Raw genomic sequence first — 17,287 nt, 5'->3', positions numbered from 1 at the left:
GGTGGTGCATGATTTAATGTGGAAAGCAGTGATTGCAGATGGAGTGACAACTCCACCATCTCTGTTGTCACGCATGTAAGGTTCCTCATCTGTGGGCATGTCAGAGATGGTAGGTTGTCGCTCTTCCTGGATGGTTGCAATGTTGTGTAATACCACATATGCCATTATTATGTGGCACGCCCTCTCAGGGGTTACTCTGAGCCCCTTCATGCACTGGAACCTGGCCTCAAAGATTCCTAGGGTCCTTTAAATTCTTGCCCTGGTTTTGCTGTGGGCCTGATTGTAGTGGGACTGTGGCGAATGTAATTTGTTGCCGGGGGGGGGGGGGGGGGGGGGGGGGGGGGGGACGAACGTAATTTGTTATTATTTATGGGGAGGTGGGCTGTGGGCCCGTACAAATTTATTAAAGGGCCGGATCTGGCCCCTGGGCCACCAGTTGAATAGCCCTGCTCTAGTGTCTTGCTCAACAGCATGGCATAGCTGGGAATCAAACCCACAACCCTCCAATCACTAGACAGCCTAAACCATGGCTGTATAACAAGCTACTAAGCATTCAAATACTTTTCGGTTATTGGAGAGAGAAAGTACTTTTGATGAATAAATAATGAAAATTTTTTCCCTGTGTCCCTTACTTGAAAGGTTTGCTTTACAAATTGAGATTTGGATGTTCATTTTATAAGATTTATTTATTAAATAATGACCAAATTTGGGTGGTTCAAACGTTCAACCAAGCACTGTATATTATATATACACTGCTCAAAAAACTAAAGGGAACACTTAAACAACACAATATAACTCCAAGTCAACCACACTTCTGTGAAACCAACCTGTTCAGTTAGGAAGCAACACTGATTGTGAATCAATGTCACCAAATGGAATAGACAACAGGTAGAAATGAGAGGCAATTAGCAAGACCCCCCCTATAAAGGAGTGGTTCTGCAGGTGGGGACCACAGACCACTTCTCAGTACCTATGCTTTCTGGCTGATGTTTTGGTCACTTTTGAATGTTGGTGGTCCTTTCACACTCGTAGCATGAGGCGGTGTGTACAACCCACACAAGTGGCTCAGGTAGTGCAGCTTGTCCAGGATGGCACATCAATGCGAGCTGTGGCAAGAAGGTTTGCTGTGTCTGTCAGCGTAGTGTCCAGAGGCTGGAGGTGCTACGAGGAGACAGGCCAGTACACCAGTAGACGTGGAGGAGGCCGTAGGAGGGCAACAACCCAGCAGCCGGACCGCTACCTCCGCCTTTGTGCAAGGGGTCAGTGATGGCTCTCTGGCTGGTCTGCAGCTATGCACCGCAAGCTGTGATGCACTGTGTATATTGTAGCCGAATTCATTAGTAGTTTGTGTTGCAGTAGAACTTCTATGGTTTGACCAGACAGGCTAGCTTCCACACCCCAGGGACATCAGTGAGTTTCTGGTGTCCATTACCCTGTTGCTGGTTCACCACGTGTCCTTGCTTGTCAGCTTGTCTACGTTTGGTAGGTACTGCATACCAGGAACACCCAACGAGACCTGCTGATTTAGGCATGCTTTGTTCCAGTTCTCTAGGTATAACATATTGGCTCTTGACAACGTCAAGACAACGTCGCTTAAATCTGTATGCGATTAAATCTGTATGTATTAAATCTGTATGCGAGGTCCTGGTCCTTCCACATACGCACGGACGTAGTTTTGGGGGGGGACGGGGGGGACATGTCCCCCCCACTTTTTCAAAAGCCGGTTTTGGTCCCCCCCAGTTTTTACAGTTAAAACCAAATATTTAAGTAGCGACGAAGTCATGTCCCCCCCACTTTTTAACGGTTAAAAAAACAATATCCAAATAGCGACAAATCTAGCACTAGGATCATGCAGCTCCGAGCTCCCCCCCCCCCCCCCCCGCTCAACAATTTTTGTTCACAGCGCTCAACAATTTTCATTCAACCCCCCCCCCCCCCCGCTCAACAGTTCGCCACCCCAGGTTGTGTCCCCCCCACTTATGAAATCAAAACTACGTCCATGCACATACGGACCGCGGATTGGCGCAGGTTTTCTGCCATCTCCGCGTCCTCCATTTCCCAAGCCACGCAGAGCATGTACGCGCACACGGGGTTCCTCATCATCTCCTGCTCGGAGACGGGGGCTTCATGGCGACGGACTGGAGAAGAGCCGTGGTGGTGACGGCTCTTCCTCTTCCCCTTGGGCGCCCGGTTGGCGTATCCAGGCATCCCTCTTTATCTTTCGGCTCGTCTTTCTGTGACGTGCGGAGGAACGGACACGACACGTAGCAGATAGGGTGCAAACACGAACTTTACTTCACATAGAACACGTAGCTTCACTGCGGTGGCGCAAGCACATCACTGTGACACTCACACTGGCATGAAACTTAGACAAAGACGAGCACAAGACACCGCGCTAGCGCACATTAAATAGGTGAGTTACACAGACCCACGTGACCTCGAGACAAGGCACAGGTAACCACGAACACGCTCACAAACAACCCACACCCACGGAAGTACAAACATGGACATAACGACACGCAGACGACGTAACGGTATGCCCACAGGGAAGGGTCCGGAGCTGTCACCGTGACAATATCCATGTGAATATTAGGAGAACCCACGGGGTCAAATTTGGTTTGTGGTTAATTGCTGCCATCCAAAATGAGCAAACATTGAAAAAAAAATCAAATATAACCTCAAAAGCCTAGAGTGCCACTTCTGACCCCTGTATAGTGACACCTATGTAGTGAATATTGAACTGCAGTTAGTTACAGTGTCAGTGACAAGATGGCTACCCACATGCTCTTTTGTTGAGCTGCAAACCTAGGAAACTAATTTGGCTTCTCAGCAAATCAGAGGTTGATAAAAAAATAAACATTTTGTTAATCTGTTTAGTAATAGCTTGTAGAATGCTTAGAAGTAAGTTTTATATTGTCAGGGTTGCCAACTCTCATGCATTGAGGCACTCCGTGCCTTGTCCTTATCTCGCACCCCAGCGTCACATTACCACTTTTTACAAACAAGGACTTGATCTTGGAGAGACAATGATTATTTTTTACATGCAAATATGCACTTTTTCCCTTTCATTTTCTCCAGAATGGAAGGACTTAATTTGATATGTTTTTGAAATGTGTGAAATGTTTGAAAATATATCAAACTTGTTTTCAACATTGTGATTTTGTCAATGCATCACACTCTTTGTGTACATACACTACCGTTCAAAAGTTTGGGGTCACCTAGACAATTTTGTGTTTTCCCTGAAATCTCATACTTTTATATATCAAATGAGTTGCAAAATGAATAGAAATATAGTCCAGACATTGACAAGGTAGAAATAATGTTTTTTTTAATTATTTGAAATAATTTTCTACTTTAAACGTTGCTTTCGTCAAAGAATGCTCCCTTAGCAGCAATTACAGCATTGCAGACCTTTGGCATTCTAGCTGTTAATTTGCTGAGGTAATCTGGAGAAATTTCACCCCATGCTTCCAGAAGCTGCTCCCACAAGTTTGATTGGGTTAATGGGCACTTTTTTCGTACCATACGGTCAAGCTGCTCCCACAACAGCTCAATGGGGTTGAGATCTGGTGACTGCGCTGGCCACTCCATTACCGATAAAACACCAGCTGCCTGCTTCTTCTCTAAATAGTTTGTGCATAATTTGAAGGTGTGCTTTGGGTCATTGTCCTGTTGCAGGATGAAATTGGCTCCAATCAAGCGCTGTCCACAGGGTATGGCATGGTGTTGCAAAATGGAGTGATAGCCTTCCTTATTCAAAATCCCTTTTACCTTGTTCAAATCTCCCACTTTACCAGCACCAAAGCAACCCCAGACCATCACATTACCTCCACCATGTTTGACAGATGGTGTCAGGCACCCTTCCAGCATCTTTTCATCTTTGTTCTGCGTCTCACAAATGTTCGTCTGAGTAATCCAAACACCTCAAACTTTGATTCATCTGTCCATAACACTTTTTTCCAATCTTCCTCTGTCCAATGTCTGTGTTCTTTTGCCCATATTAATCTTTTTCTTTTATTAGCCAGATATGGCTTTTTCTTTGCCACTCTGCCCTGAAGGCCAGCATCCCGGAGTCGCCTTTTCACTGTATGCGTTGACACTGGCGTTTTGCGGGTACTATTTAATGAAGCTGCCAGTTGAGGACCTGTGAGGCGTCGATTTCTCAAACTGGAGACTCTAATGTTCTTGCTCAGTTGTGCAGCGGGGCCTTCCACATCTCCTCCTACTCTGGTTAGAGCCTGTCTGTCCTTTCCTCTGAAGGGAGTAGTACACATCATTGTAGGAAATCTTCAGTTTCTTGGCAATGTCTCGCATGGAATAGATTTCATTTCTCAGAACAAGAATAGACTGTCGAGTTTCAATTGAAAGTTGTTTTTTTCTGGCCATTTTGTGAGTTTAATCGAACCAACAATTGTAATGCTCCAGATTCTCAACTAGCTCAAAGGAAGGTCAGTTTTATAGCTTCTCTAATCAGCAAAACTGTTTTCAGCTGTGCTAACCTATTTGCACAAGGGTTTTCTAAATATCCAATAGCCTCCTTACAGAGTTAACAAACACAATGTACCATTAGAACACTGGAGTGATGGTTGTTGGAAATGGGTCTCCATACATCTATGTAGATATTGCATTAAAAACCAGATGTTTACAGCTAGAATAGTCATTTACCACATTAATAATGTATAGAGTGTATTTTTGATGCATTTAATGTTAGCTAAATTGAAAAAAAACTGCCTCCTCGTCGGGTTCCACTTCATTTGCAGCAGGAGGTGTCGGCACAGTTAACCAAGATGCAGGAGATGGACGTTATCTGCCCTTCAAATAGTCCTTGGGCTGCCCCTGTAGTGTTAGTGAGGAAATCCACACGGTTCTGTGTGGACTACCGCAAGCTAAATGATGTTACGAGGAAGGATGCTTATCATTTACCTCGTATTGATGATGCTCTGGACAGCTTGAGTAAAGCTTGTTGGTTCTCCACGCTGGACTTGGCTAGTGGCTACTGGCAAGTAGAAGTAGATCCGAAAGATAGACCAAAAATGGCATTTACTACTCGGTATGGGACTTTTGAGTTTAATGTTTTGAGTTTTGGCCTGTGTAATGGCCCAAGTACATTTCAGAGATTAATGGATGTGGTATTGGCGGATTTACAGTGGAATACTTGTTTAGTGTATTTGGATGACATTATTGTTTTCGGACGTACCTTCTCTGAGCATTTATCTCGGTTAGATGAAGTTTTGTCAAAATTGCGCCAGGCTAATTTGAAGGTAAAACCCTCTAAGTGCAACTTGTTTGCGTCTAGAGTGTAGTATCTGGGTCATGTGATTTCAGCAGCGGGAGTGGAAGCCGACCCAGTTAAAGTACAGGCCGTACGTGAGTGGCCTGTCCCTAAGAATCAGACTGAAGTTCGAAGTTTTGTGGGTTTGGCCTCTTATTATAGGCGCTTTGTTAAAGATTTTGCCGAGATAGCTGCTCCTTTACACCAGCTTACAGAGAAAGGTAAGCGTTTTAAATGGTCCGAAGCATGTCAAAAGGCATTTGAACAGTTGAAGGTAAGACTGATGTCTGCCCCTGTATTGGCTTACCCTGATCCGAAGAAGACATTCATTTTAGACACAGATGCCAGTGATGTGGGTATTGGAGCTGTACTGGCCCAGGGAGAGCCTGGGTGTGAGCGGGTAGTAGCTTATGCCAGTAGGGCATTGACTAAACAAGAGCGTAGATACGCCACCACTAAGAAGGAGTTGTTGAGTGTAGTGGTTTTTACCAAGTATTTTAAGCACTATATTTTGGGCAAAGAGTTTACCCTCCATACCGATCACAACTCCTTGCAGTGGTTGCACAATTTCCAAGGCTTAGAGGGGCAGGTCGCCCGATGGATAGAACAGCTGGCTAATTTTCAATATAGGATTGTCCACAGGCCAGGCAAGTCTCATGCTAATGCTGATGCCCTTTCTAGACTGCCGGGTTTTGCTAGCAGTGCCCCTTGTGTGGGGTTAGGAGAAGAAGAGTCCCCCCCCAGGTAGAGCTGGGAATCCGAGTAGTACACAGTGAAGCAGTGTCCGATGAGCTGGTCCGGGCCCAATTGGATGATGTGGAATTGCAGAGAATAATGCAGCTTAAACAACAAGGTGATGTGGCACAGGGAGACAAGGTGATGTGGCAAAGGAAAGGTGAATCAGCTATAGAGTATTGTGAGCAGTTTGAAAGAGTCTTCCTTCGTCATTGTGGCATTGATTCTTACAGTAGTGACTGTGCTGATTGCACCACTGAGGGCCCACACTTTGGACAACTGGTCGACTCACTACGACCAGATCTTAGACAAGCTTTAGTGACAGCTGTTCCAAATTGGCGTAAAGTTAAATGGAGTGAGCTTAAAAGTGAACTAGACAGACTAGACCTTGATCTAGAGCCAGGCCATGTTTCTTCCTCTATACATGTCCTACAAGACAGTGGTTCTGGTGCAATCCCCCATCATAAGTTTACTAACCCAAAAAATGAGTGTCACTATTGTCATAAAACTGGGCAAGGGGCTGTCGTAAGAAACGGGCAGACAGTTATAAAAGCCATGCAAGAACAAGAGACAGACATTCTGAGGGGTTTCCACAATAGAGAACTCCTTCCAGGGCATTCCACCGGAACAATTATCCATGCTGATCAAGGCATTGCAAGGATGTACACAGGTGTCAACTTCTCCTTCTGCCCCAGCTTTAAACTAATTTGCCCTGCTGCTTCTGCCCATCTGTGTGCCATTAGTAGAGTTTTTGAGAACCATCTTTTTGTTGATATTCAAATGAGGGAACAGGATTTTTCATTTCTTGTAGATACAGGAGCTCAGGTCACTACTTTGTCTGAAACTGCCTGCTTACATAGACGTGAAGGCTCTTCTTGATTTTTTTGGCTAGCAAGGGACACAAGGCCAGTCATGACAAAGCTCAGTTGTGTTGTCCTGGTGTGCAATATTTGGGACAGTGGGTTACCCAGGGTTCTAGGGGAATTTTGCCTGCAAGAAGTTCAGGAATCAATGCAATGTTGCTACCAACCACAGTGCATAAATTGCGAGCTTTCTTAGGCCTCTGCAATTACTGCAGACCCTGGATAGATTCTTATGCTGCGATTTCACAACCACTATACGATCTGCTTAAAGGTAATCCTGGGCAACACGATACACACAGACGACACAACCACTGATTTTGTAAATTTGAAATCAGCCCTAATATCTGCACCAGCTCTTGGCCTTTGTAATCCAAATTTGTAATTTGTAAGCATTTCACTGTATTTGTGCATGAAGACTGTGGTTTTATGACACCCTGTCTGACTCAGGAACATGGTGGTATACAGCGTCCAGTAGCTTATCACTCAGCTAAGTTAGATGCTGTGGCATGTGGAATGGGTCCATGTTTAAGAGCAGTACAGGCAGCTCAGAGCCAGGTCCATAGTGCTGAAGGTGGCCACACAATAATTCCAGGTCAATGGGTAATGGTGAGGAGACATGACGAACAATCTCTAGAGCCCAGATGGGATGGCCCATTTCAGGTTCTTTTGATGACTAATTCAGCCATGAAATGTGAAGGAAAGAAAACATGGATTCATGTTTCCCATTGTAAGGTTGTGCCTGCTCCTCAGAAATAAACTTGAGGGTCAGCAAAAGAGGAGGTGGGTGATGTACAGAGCCTCAAGGAAGAACTATGATTTCTATTATCATGGGGGTTACCCTTGAGGTGAAGACATCACAACACTGTGCATCGCCATAACAGCCTTCTCTAAGGGACAGACAGTGGGGAGCAGCATGATGTGACAGTAGAATAAAACTTTTCAAACTTTTGATGACAAACAGATCACTGCGTATGCCTTTGTGTGTTTTACAGAACCACACAGCAGAGACAGTGATCCCATCTGCTCCAACATCCGCATTGACATCTGGATGATTTTCCTCTTCAAAAATATCTGCACAGTTGATTGGAGACGAGGACAAGATCTTCGGCATCCTGTCTAAATAGTCATTGTGGACTTCACTAGGACAACACCAATGGATACATCTCAAACATCCTCAATGACCTCCGAACTTTGCATCACCAAGTATCAAACATGAACAATTCTGTTGGTTACACAGACTTCTTGGGCCTTTCTAGCATAACATTGCAGAGATAGGCCTTGTTCTACTTTGTACAGTCATATCAATTCTTAGTGTTTGTTTTAGTTTGCAACTTCTCATACTATATACTAGTATAGTTTTGTGATTCTACATGAGGAAGAATCAAAGGGGGAATTTCTGGTGTCCATTACCCTGTTGCTGGTTCACCACGTGTCCTTGCTTGTCAGCTTGTCTACGTTTGGTAGGTACTGCATACCAGGAACACCCAACGAGACCTGCTGATTTAGGCATGCTTTGTTCCAGTTCTCTAGGTATAACATATTGGCTCTTGACAACGTCACTTAAATCTGTATGCTTGCCCATCTTTCAAAGTCATCAACTTCAAGAAGTGACAATTGACTTATTGCCTAAAATAGTTTACTCATTGACAAGGGACATTTTATATTTTTATGAAGTCAATGTTCTTCATTTCAGCTGTCAGTGGGTTTAATGTTGTAGCTAATTGGTGTGTGTGTGTGTGTGTGTGTGTGTGTGTGTGTGTGTGTGTGTGTGTGTGTGTGTGTGTGTGTGTGTGTGTGTGTGTGAAAATATAGTATATTCAGGGCTTAATTTGAGCCGGATCCTGCCTGAACAGGATCCGGGAACTCTTTCATTTTGAAGGGTGCATTCCAGGAACTGTCTGCCTCGATCCGGTAACTTTCAAGCCTACTAATTATAATTTATGAAGAAATCTGTCTGCGTTGATCCAATTAATTGAACAAATAATTCTATAAAATACATTTTTTAAACACAAGACCCACATTCTGGCTTCTGTTGGAAAAAAGAAAATTAAAGGCTAATAACTTGATGTGTCAATTTAGTGTTTTTCAGGAAGACTGTGGGGAAGCAGGAGTAAGGAGGCCTCAGTGGCCTTGAGGAGAACAGAAGGGGCCTATTCAGTGCAGGATGTGTAGCAAGCAGTTTTTAGATAACCAGGCACACAGGCTGGGAGAAGAGGAGCAGGTGATTTTCCATGGAGAGCAGCCAGGATTGGGGAGTTATCGAAACTTAACAATTCGAAACTTATGGACAGAGAGTATGAAAGAAAGGACATCGCCCAGCACGAGAGGCTTTTCGCTTGGACACTGCTGAGATCCACTTGGGTTAGGTAGATTCCTAGGCAACTAGCACCAGTGCACTGAAGAGTTTGTACCACGAATACTTCTATTATATTGCATTCATTAATATTCTATATAAATCATTTTAAAAGAACTTTTGTTGTCAAGACTTTGCTTGGACCACTCAGTCAAAAACCAGTCGGTTCATCGGGGCGGTGTTGGGGCCCGTCTGGGTCAGAGAAGAAAATTCCCAACAAATTGGTAGCAGAGGATGGTTTTTGGCTGGAGTCGAATTCTGCAATTAGGACAAGAGAGGAGGTCAATCCGTCCGTGAGGTGACTGAACTAAACCGCGCGGTCTGAAAAAAGGTAAGGAGCCATTCTCTCCTATTGGCTGATGTTACTACGTCATAGGCTAAATTAAAGTTCAGTCACTAAATGGTCGAGGCGAAATACTCTCTGTAAATTTAGTATTGAAATTGTATACGTGTTACAAACTCGATATATAGACAGGAGGATTGCCCTACGACTCATAAAGTCGGGAGGAGGACGCCCTGTAAACTGCAGTAAACGGTTGAAGAGTAGGCAGCCCACGTTCTAAAAAGAACCTTGGTTCTAAAAGAGAACGGTGGAGGACGTGCCCAGAGAAAGAGCAGGTAGCCCACGTTCTTAAAAAGAACTTTGGTTCTAAAAAAGAACGGTGGAGGACGCGCTCAGGTGACGAGTAGGTAGCCCACGTTCAAAAAAAAAGGGGAACTATTGTTCTAAAAAAAAAAAGAGAACGGTGGAGGACGCGCTCGGTCACGGTTAAATGAATGAGTAGAATGAGTAGGTAGCCTGGGATTCCAAGAATAATATATATTCAAAGAAATTCCGGAGGACGCGCTCAGCCGGTTTTGGGGGGCCCCCGTGTGTTTTGTTGAAATTGCGTGCGTGATTGGTGAAACTACAGCTGTATCTGTGTGTGCGTGTTTGCAAAATTGCAGTGTTGGGTTGGTTTTCATGTACCGTGTGGTTTTATGTTGAATAAAGACCTGTATAAATTGTTTGAGCATACGTGCTATAATAAAACTTGAGAGCCTTTCATTGGGGGACTTACAAACCCACGCCCATAAATCCATGAGCCTCTTATGAGAGGACATTTGAACCCCTGAGTAAATTGCATGAGCCCCCAAGAAAGACGTTCATCATTGTGTACACAAGCACAAGAGAAACATTTCATAAGAGGTTAAAGTGTAAAACAAAAATTATCATATATTTTCATGCATGAAATTATAATTTGGTTTATGACGCTCCGTAAACGTACGATTTAAGTGCTGGAAGTGAAACTCGCGCGAGCTGTGTTGAGCTGGAGTTGTTTGGAGTGTGGAGATATTAACTTGTGTCTGTCTGCCCTTGGGGTGCGCGCTGGCGAATTAAAGCGCTTGCGAACACGACGATACAGTGATAAAGTTTACTGAATTAATTCGGCGGTATTAAAGTGCTAGTGAGTACAACGAAAAAGTTTTAAAATTTACTGAATCGAAGCAAAAGTAATTTGGAAGTAGTTTAAAAATCGGAGTTATATCATGGATAATATTAAAGGTTTGGAGGATTATTTGGTTGATACTATGGAGAAACGTGCTGTGCCGAGAATGAGGTCTGACACAGTGATGTATGTGAAAAAATGTTTTGAGAAGATGCGATCCGAAGGGTTGTGGCCAGACCCGGACGACCGTGGTGTGTCTCAGGTTGATTGGGAGCAGATCGAGAAGCATTGGGTCACACAGGTTAATAAAGAGAAAAAAAAGATTAGAGGCTAGCGGAGCCCTAACTAAGCAAAAGCGTAAAATCCAGCTGGAAGAAGCTGAAACTTATTTGTCGTATGTGAGAACATTTCGGAAAATTTGTCAGAAGATTAATGATAAAGAACGAGTTGAAACCAAAAAGACAGAACCCCCTGTGCCCCCTCCCTATGCAGAAAAAGCGTGTGAACCCAGTGCTCCTCAATGTCCGCGTGCAGCGCTGATGGCGCCTGTGTCTGTGAGTGAAATGAGTGACGTTGATGTGGACGGGGCTTCTGCACGTCCAAAATCAGTGAGAGAGCGTGAATGTGATGAGGGGAGACAAGTGGTAATGGAGGTTGTCAGTGATGTGGCTATGGATAAAATAGAGAGTAGACTAAAGAGGCTCGAAGACCGTGATCGCGAGAAAGCTGGAGAAACAGAGATAAATAATGCATTGCAAAGAATTGAACAGCGAATGGATGAGAGTTTGAGTCTGAGTGCCCCCACCCGGTTTGAACAGACGTTGAACAGAGCAGAGAAAGTGGTCTGTGACGTGGAGAAAGCCATCAGGCAAGAAGAAGCTAAGTTGGAAAAAGAGCATGCGAGACAGCTAGAGGAATGCGCTGCGGGTGATAGGAGGAGAGATAGAGGTGCACCTGACAGAAGAGATACATTGATTGTGACTGGTGAAAATTTAGAATGGGAAGCGGAGAATGACGAGGGTGGGGCGAACAGACGAGTGAAAACTCCCTCTTCAGAGGAGAGCGAGGTGGGAGATGAATGTATTAACCTGTCTGAATCCGAGGAATGGGTGAGAGTGCCCGCCTACTATGACAGGCACGGTGTAGTCACGCGATCAAAAGCCAAGAACATGTCGACCCCTGGTGGTCATTATCCGATAATGGCAGTGCCAGGGAGCAGTTACGCACACACATACGCTCCGTGGACACACAGAGATTTGCACACTATGATAGATAAATTACCCAATCCTAAAAAGGGCATTCAGTATTTCTTGTCTAAATTTGAACAGTACACGGCTGGGGACATGTTGGGTTTGGGAGACATAAGAACATTGTTTAAAGCCATGGGAGTTTTAAGTATGTTGTCTACAGCCGAGAAGGCGGCTGGAACAGAGCATCTGGCTGATGAGGCCCCGTTCGGTAGAATAAGAAGTGCTTTGTGGGGACAGCTGAGATTGCAAAATCAGGACACGTTTGACACGGCAGCCTTATCAGGGGTTAAACCTAAAGAAGATGAAGACCCGATGTCGTACTTAGATAGGTGCAAAGAAATCTGGCAAGCTAAAACTGGCGTTAGGCATGATAAATCAATCCCAGTGCGGGCTATGTACAGAGCAGCGGTCGTGGCGAGTTTATCTGAGGGAGTGCAAACGAAACTAAAAGATGTGGTCGCGCTGGATCAAAAGGAAGACAGTGAATGGGAAGCTGCAATTACACACCATATGAAGCGTGAGGCAGAGAAGGGCGGAAACACCGATAAGTTGATGAAAGATGCATTACTTAAATTGTTAAGGGAAAGGGACAATTCAAAGCCTAAAAAGCAATTAGTGTCAAAGGAAGACACTTCTGTACAGGTAGTGGCCGTAGAGCCGCCCGCGCAACCAGTGATGCAACCCATACAACCCATGATGCAACCTTATGTTATGCCACAACAGGTCAACAGCTGGGCGGTGCCACAACAGCCCGGTTACTACGCCCAGGCAGGCCCATACCGAGGCAGAGGCAGGTCCAAAGGTAGATTCAGGGGAGGCAGAGCAGGGAACTTCCAAACCACACAAAGCAACGGCTGTTTTGGTTGTGGCCAGATGGGCCACTGGGCAAGAGATTGTCCGATGACGCAGCAGCAGCAGCCAATGCTGTACCAGCAGCCGATGCAGCAACAGCCAGCATACCAGCAACCAATGCAGTATCAGCAGCAACAACCAGTACAGTATCAACAGCCAATACAGTACCAGCAACCCCAAAACGTAAATTACCAGCAGAAACCCGCACTCACACAAGGACAACAGGTTGTGCCTCCTGGCATGCAATACATGCCAGCGCCACCTGGTGGCCAATGAAGCTGCCCGATGTCCAGTTCCCCCACATGCAGTGAACCAGTTGTATGTCTATTGGTGGAGGGGGAGCCAGTGGAGTTCTTAGTCGACACGGGAGCCACCACGTCAGTCTTAACAGACAGGAAGTGGAAAGGCTACTTGTCGAAGATGTCACTATCCACTACTGGATTTCTGGGAAAAACTACACTGCAGCCACTGACTGTGCCCTTGAAGGTGTCAGTGGGCTCAGGCCCACAGGTCGAGCACACATTTTTGTTTTCAGAACAGTGCCCAATTAATTTGTTAGGTAGAGATTTGTTGTGTCAATTTTCAGCTATTATTGAATGCACACCGAGTGAAGGTAAATTAGCTGTCTCTGTCACCAACCACGATGAGCGCCTCAGAATACTTAATCAACAAGCAGCGGACGGCCCAGCTCACATTTACTGGGCCACATTACAACATCCTGAGGAACAAGCAACTGCTAAAAATTTGCTTTACACGTTTAATTTATGGAAACCATGGTTCATGTCACTTCAGAGTATGACCCCACCAATAGACAGCACACACTGCACTTTTAATTACATCAGAGGGGAGGATGGGGTTTACGGACAGCTGTGGAATAACATTGAAGGTCAATTACAAAATATAATTTGTGAATCAATGATTTTTGGACCTGAAGGTGTGGCTGCACTAGTTGTGTTAACAGGAGAACAGATGACGTACTGGAGAAACCCGGACCAGCAGGATTCACTACCACATGTCTCGCTGTTGGTCTCGGCTGGACACGAACCTCGTGAGCTGGGCCCCATGCTGGCCACTGCCATGAAGGAACAGTTTCGCCCAACCTGTCTGCCAGGGGTAGAGGGTACGTCGGATGGTAAGTACTGGAGAGTCGCATGTGACACCAGTGACTTGGCGTACTTCTGTAACCAGCCCCTGACAGCCACACACGGCAGAGCACTGTTGGATCACCCCCAGGCCAAAGAACAACTAGAGACGGTCCCAGCCAACTTGTGGACCACGACAAAGGTAGATGTAGGATGTGCATCACACCACATGGCTCCTATTAGGTTAAAGCCAGGAGAAACAGTCGTTCATCAGCCACAGTACCGAATCAAGCCAGAAGCCATGGCAGGTATTACAGACACCATTGCAGATTTAATCAAAGTTGGAGTTCTGAAACCCACGACGTCACCGTGGAACACGCCCATACTACCTGTTAAAAAACCTGGAAAAGATGAGTATCGTATGGTGCATGATTTGAGGCGCATTAATGATGTCACTGTAACTGAGAACATACCAGTACCTGACCCATATCGATCTTTGCAGAACCTGACGACTGAACACTGCAGCTTTTCATGCATAGATTTAGCTAATGCTTTCTTTTCTATACCAATTGATGAGAATGTGAAAGACATTTTTGCGTTTACCTTTAAAGGTCAACAGTACACATACAACAGGCTACCTCAAGGCTACAAAGACTCACCAGGCATCTTCAATCAATGTCTGTTGAAAGATCTGTCTAGATTAACTGACAATGATTTGATTGACTCTAACACCGTACTAATACAGTTCGTGGACGATTTGTTAATAGCTAGTACTTCACCCGATAAGTGCCTTAGAGACACCATAACCATTCTAACCTTGTTAGCTGAATTAGGTTACAAAGTGAACAAGTCAAAACTCCAGGTGGCCAGGCCGATGGTCACCTTTCTGGGGAGAAACATCTCACACAAAGGTCACACCCTGACTCCAAATCAGAGACAGTCAATACTGTCATTTCCAAAGCCCACTACAGTGTCCCAAATGATGTCATTTTTAGGCCTGACAGGCTACTGCCGCAACTACATACCTAACTACAGTGATTTAGCTCACAGCCTCAGAAAACTCGCAGTGTCAAAAGGTCTGAGTAACGGGAAGGTGGAGCTTGACTGGACGGTTGAGGCAGAGAGGGATTTTATAACTCTAAAACAAGCACTTGCTAGCGCTACTGAATTAGCAGCACCAGACTACACACAACCTTTTCATTTAAATGTTTCTGTAAGAGACAATCATGTTCATGCTTGTCTCTTTCAGAAGGGGGAGAGTGAAGGAAGGAACATTTTATTTTTTCACAGTTCCAAATTAGATCAACCAGTGATAGGAACAGGACCATGCACAACATACATGGCAGGACTCACCACAGCGATAGAGAAGACAGCACACTTGGTAATGTGTCACCCACTAATAGTCAGCACCAATCACGGAGTAATGGCGTTCATAAACTCACAAGCCTTTTCTTTGTCAAGAGCACGACAGAACAAGATAAAAGCCATACTCACACAGCCACACATCACGTACAACACTGCGTCAAAACTTGTGAATCTGACTGATAACATTGAAGTAGCAGAAGATGCGACACCACATGACTGCGCTGACGCCACAGAAAGATACATTCAGCTCAGACCAGAACTGCACAAGGTCAGAATTACTAAACCAGGAGCATGGGAACTCTGTTCAGATGGGAGTTGTTGGAGACAAGGTAACGAACTGAAGGCCTCTTACGCTGTGGTACAAGCATGTGGGGAAGAGTGGGAGGAGGTGGAATCAGGAGTGGTTCCACAACCAGCTTCAGCTCAGCTGGCAGAAATGGTCGCACTCACTAGAGCACTGGAACACGCATCAGGTCAGATTGTGAACATTTACACAGATTCAGCATACGTGCACGGGGTCATCCACCATGAACTAGTCAGGTGGATGGATAATGGGTATACTAACGCCACGGGACAGCCAATCAAACATTTGAGAGCAGTACATGAGTTGAGTGAAGCTATCATGTTACCCAAAGAAGTGGCAGTGATAAAGGTAAGAGGACATCAGGGTAATGACAGTTTTGTTTCTAGAGGTAATGAAGCTGCTGACAGAGCAGCCAAAGCTTCTGGAGGGTACAACCCACAGAGCTTGTTGTTGCTGGAAACTCATAACATGCCTGAGTTGACGGAGAGCCACCTGGCACAGATCCAAGAACAAGCCACGGTCTATGAGAAGCAATTGTGGATAGACCGGGGAGCCACAGTCACTAAAGGACTCTGGAGGAGTCCAGAAGGGAGAGTAGTTTTGCCCTTAGAGAAGATGAAATTGATACTATGCGAAGCACATGGGCCAACTCACTCCGGAGTGTCGGCCATGGTGACCAAATTAGAATGTTTATGGTGGCATCCATACCTCAGAGACCATGTGAAGCAATACGTGAGCGAATGCGATATCTGTCAGTCATACAATGTGAAGAAACCATACCGGGTGAGAATTGGAGGATACCCAGTGCCCGCGGGGCCATTTGAGGAGATTGTGATCGATTACACAGACATGGGGCCAGACAACAGGGTAAGGGGGTACAGGTACCTGTTGGTCATGGTAGACAGATTCACCAAGTGGGTAGAAGCTATACCCACCAAAAAGGAAGATTCAAAATCAGTCATAAAATGGTTGCAAAATGAGTTGATTCCCAGGTACGGCCTACCAAAAGTGATTAGGAGTGACAATGGGTCCCACTTTGATAACAAACACTTGGCAGAAGTAGAACAAAAGCTGGGCCTAACCCACAAGTTTGGCACTGTCTACCACCCACAGTCACAGGGGTTGGTGGAAAGAGCCAACCAGACCATTAAGACTAAACTGGCCAAAGTGTGCGCAGCAGGAGACATGGACTGGGTTCAGGCGCTGCCACTAGTGTTGATGTCCATGAGAGCAACCCCCACCGGAGAATACAATCTCTCACCACACCAGCTCATGACAGGACGACCCTTGCCAGGGTGCCCTCGACCAAGGATTGAGGGACCAGCTTTGGAAATCCAGGAACAGGAGATGTCAGAGTACATGAGAGAATTAACCAAGTTGCTTTGTGAAATCAATAAGTCTGTTCAACAGGAAAAAGGAAAAGAAGACCTGGAATCACCCAAGGTGAAGGTGAAGCCAGGGGATTGGGTAAGGATCAAGGTGCACAAAAGGAAGTGGAACGAGCCACGGTGGACAGGCCCGTGGGAGGTCGAAGGTGCCAACGAGCACTCAGTGAAAGTGAGGAAAGACAAAGGTAAGACCTGGTACCACATTTCACACTGTGTTGCAGCAAAAGAACCAACAAGAACCACAGGAGAGATCAAGACACACCTGGAGGAGACAGGAGAAGCCCCAGGGAAGGAGTTGGTGGTGAGTACCGACCCCAGTGTAGCTTTTTACAGAGAATACATCACAGCCGAGGACTGGTGGGAGGAAGGTGAAGGAGACCTGTTGGAGACTGA

Source organism: Brachyhypopomus gauderio, chromosome 9 (genome assembly GCF_052324685.1).
Source record: "Brachyhypopomus gauderio isolate BG-103 chromosome 9, BGAUD_0.2, whole genome shotgun sequence".
NCBI classification, from domain to species: domain Eukaryota; kingdom Metazoa; phylum Chordata; class Actinopteri; order Gymnotiformes; family Hypopomidae; genus Brachyhypopomus; species Brachyhypopomus gauderio.
The sequence above is the reverse complement of the archived record's forward strand: the minus strand, read 5'-3'. Positions refer to the sequence as shown.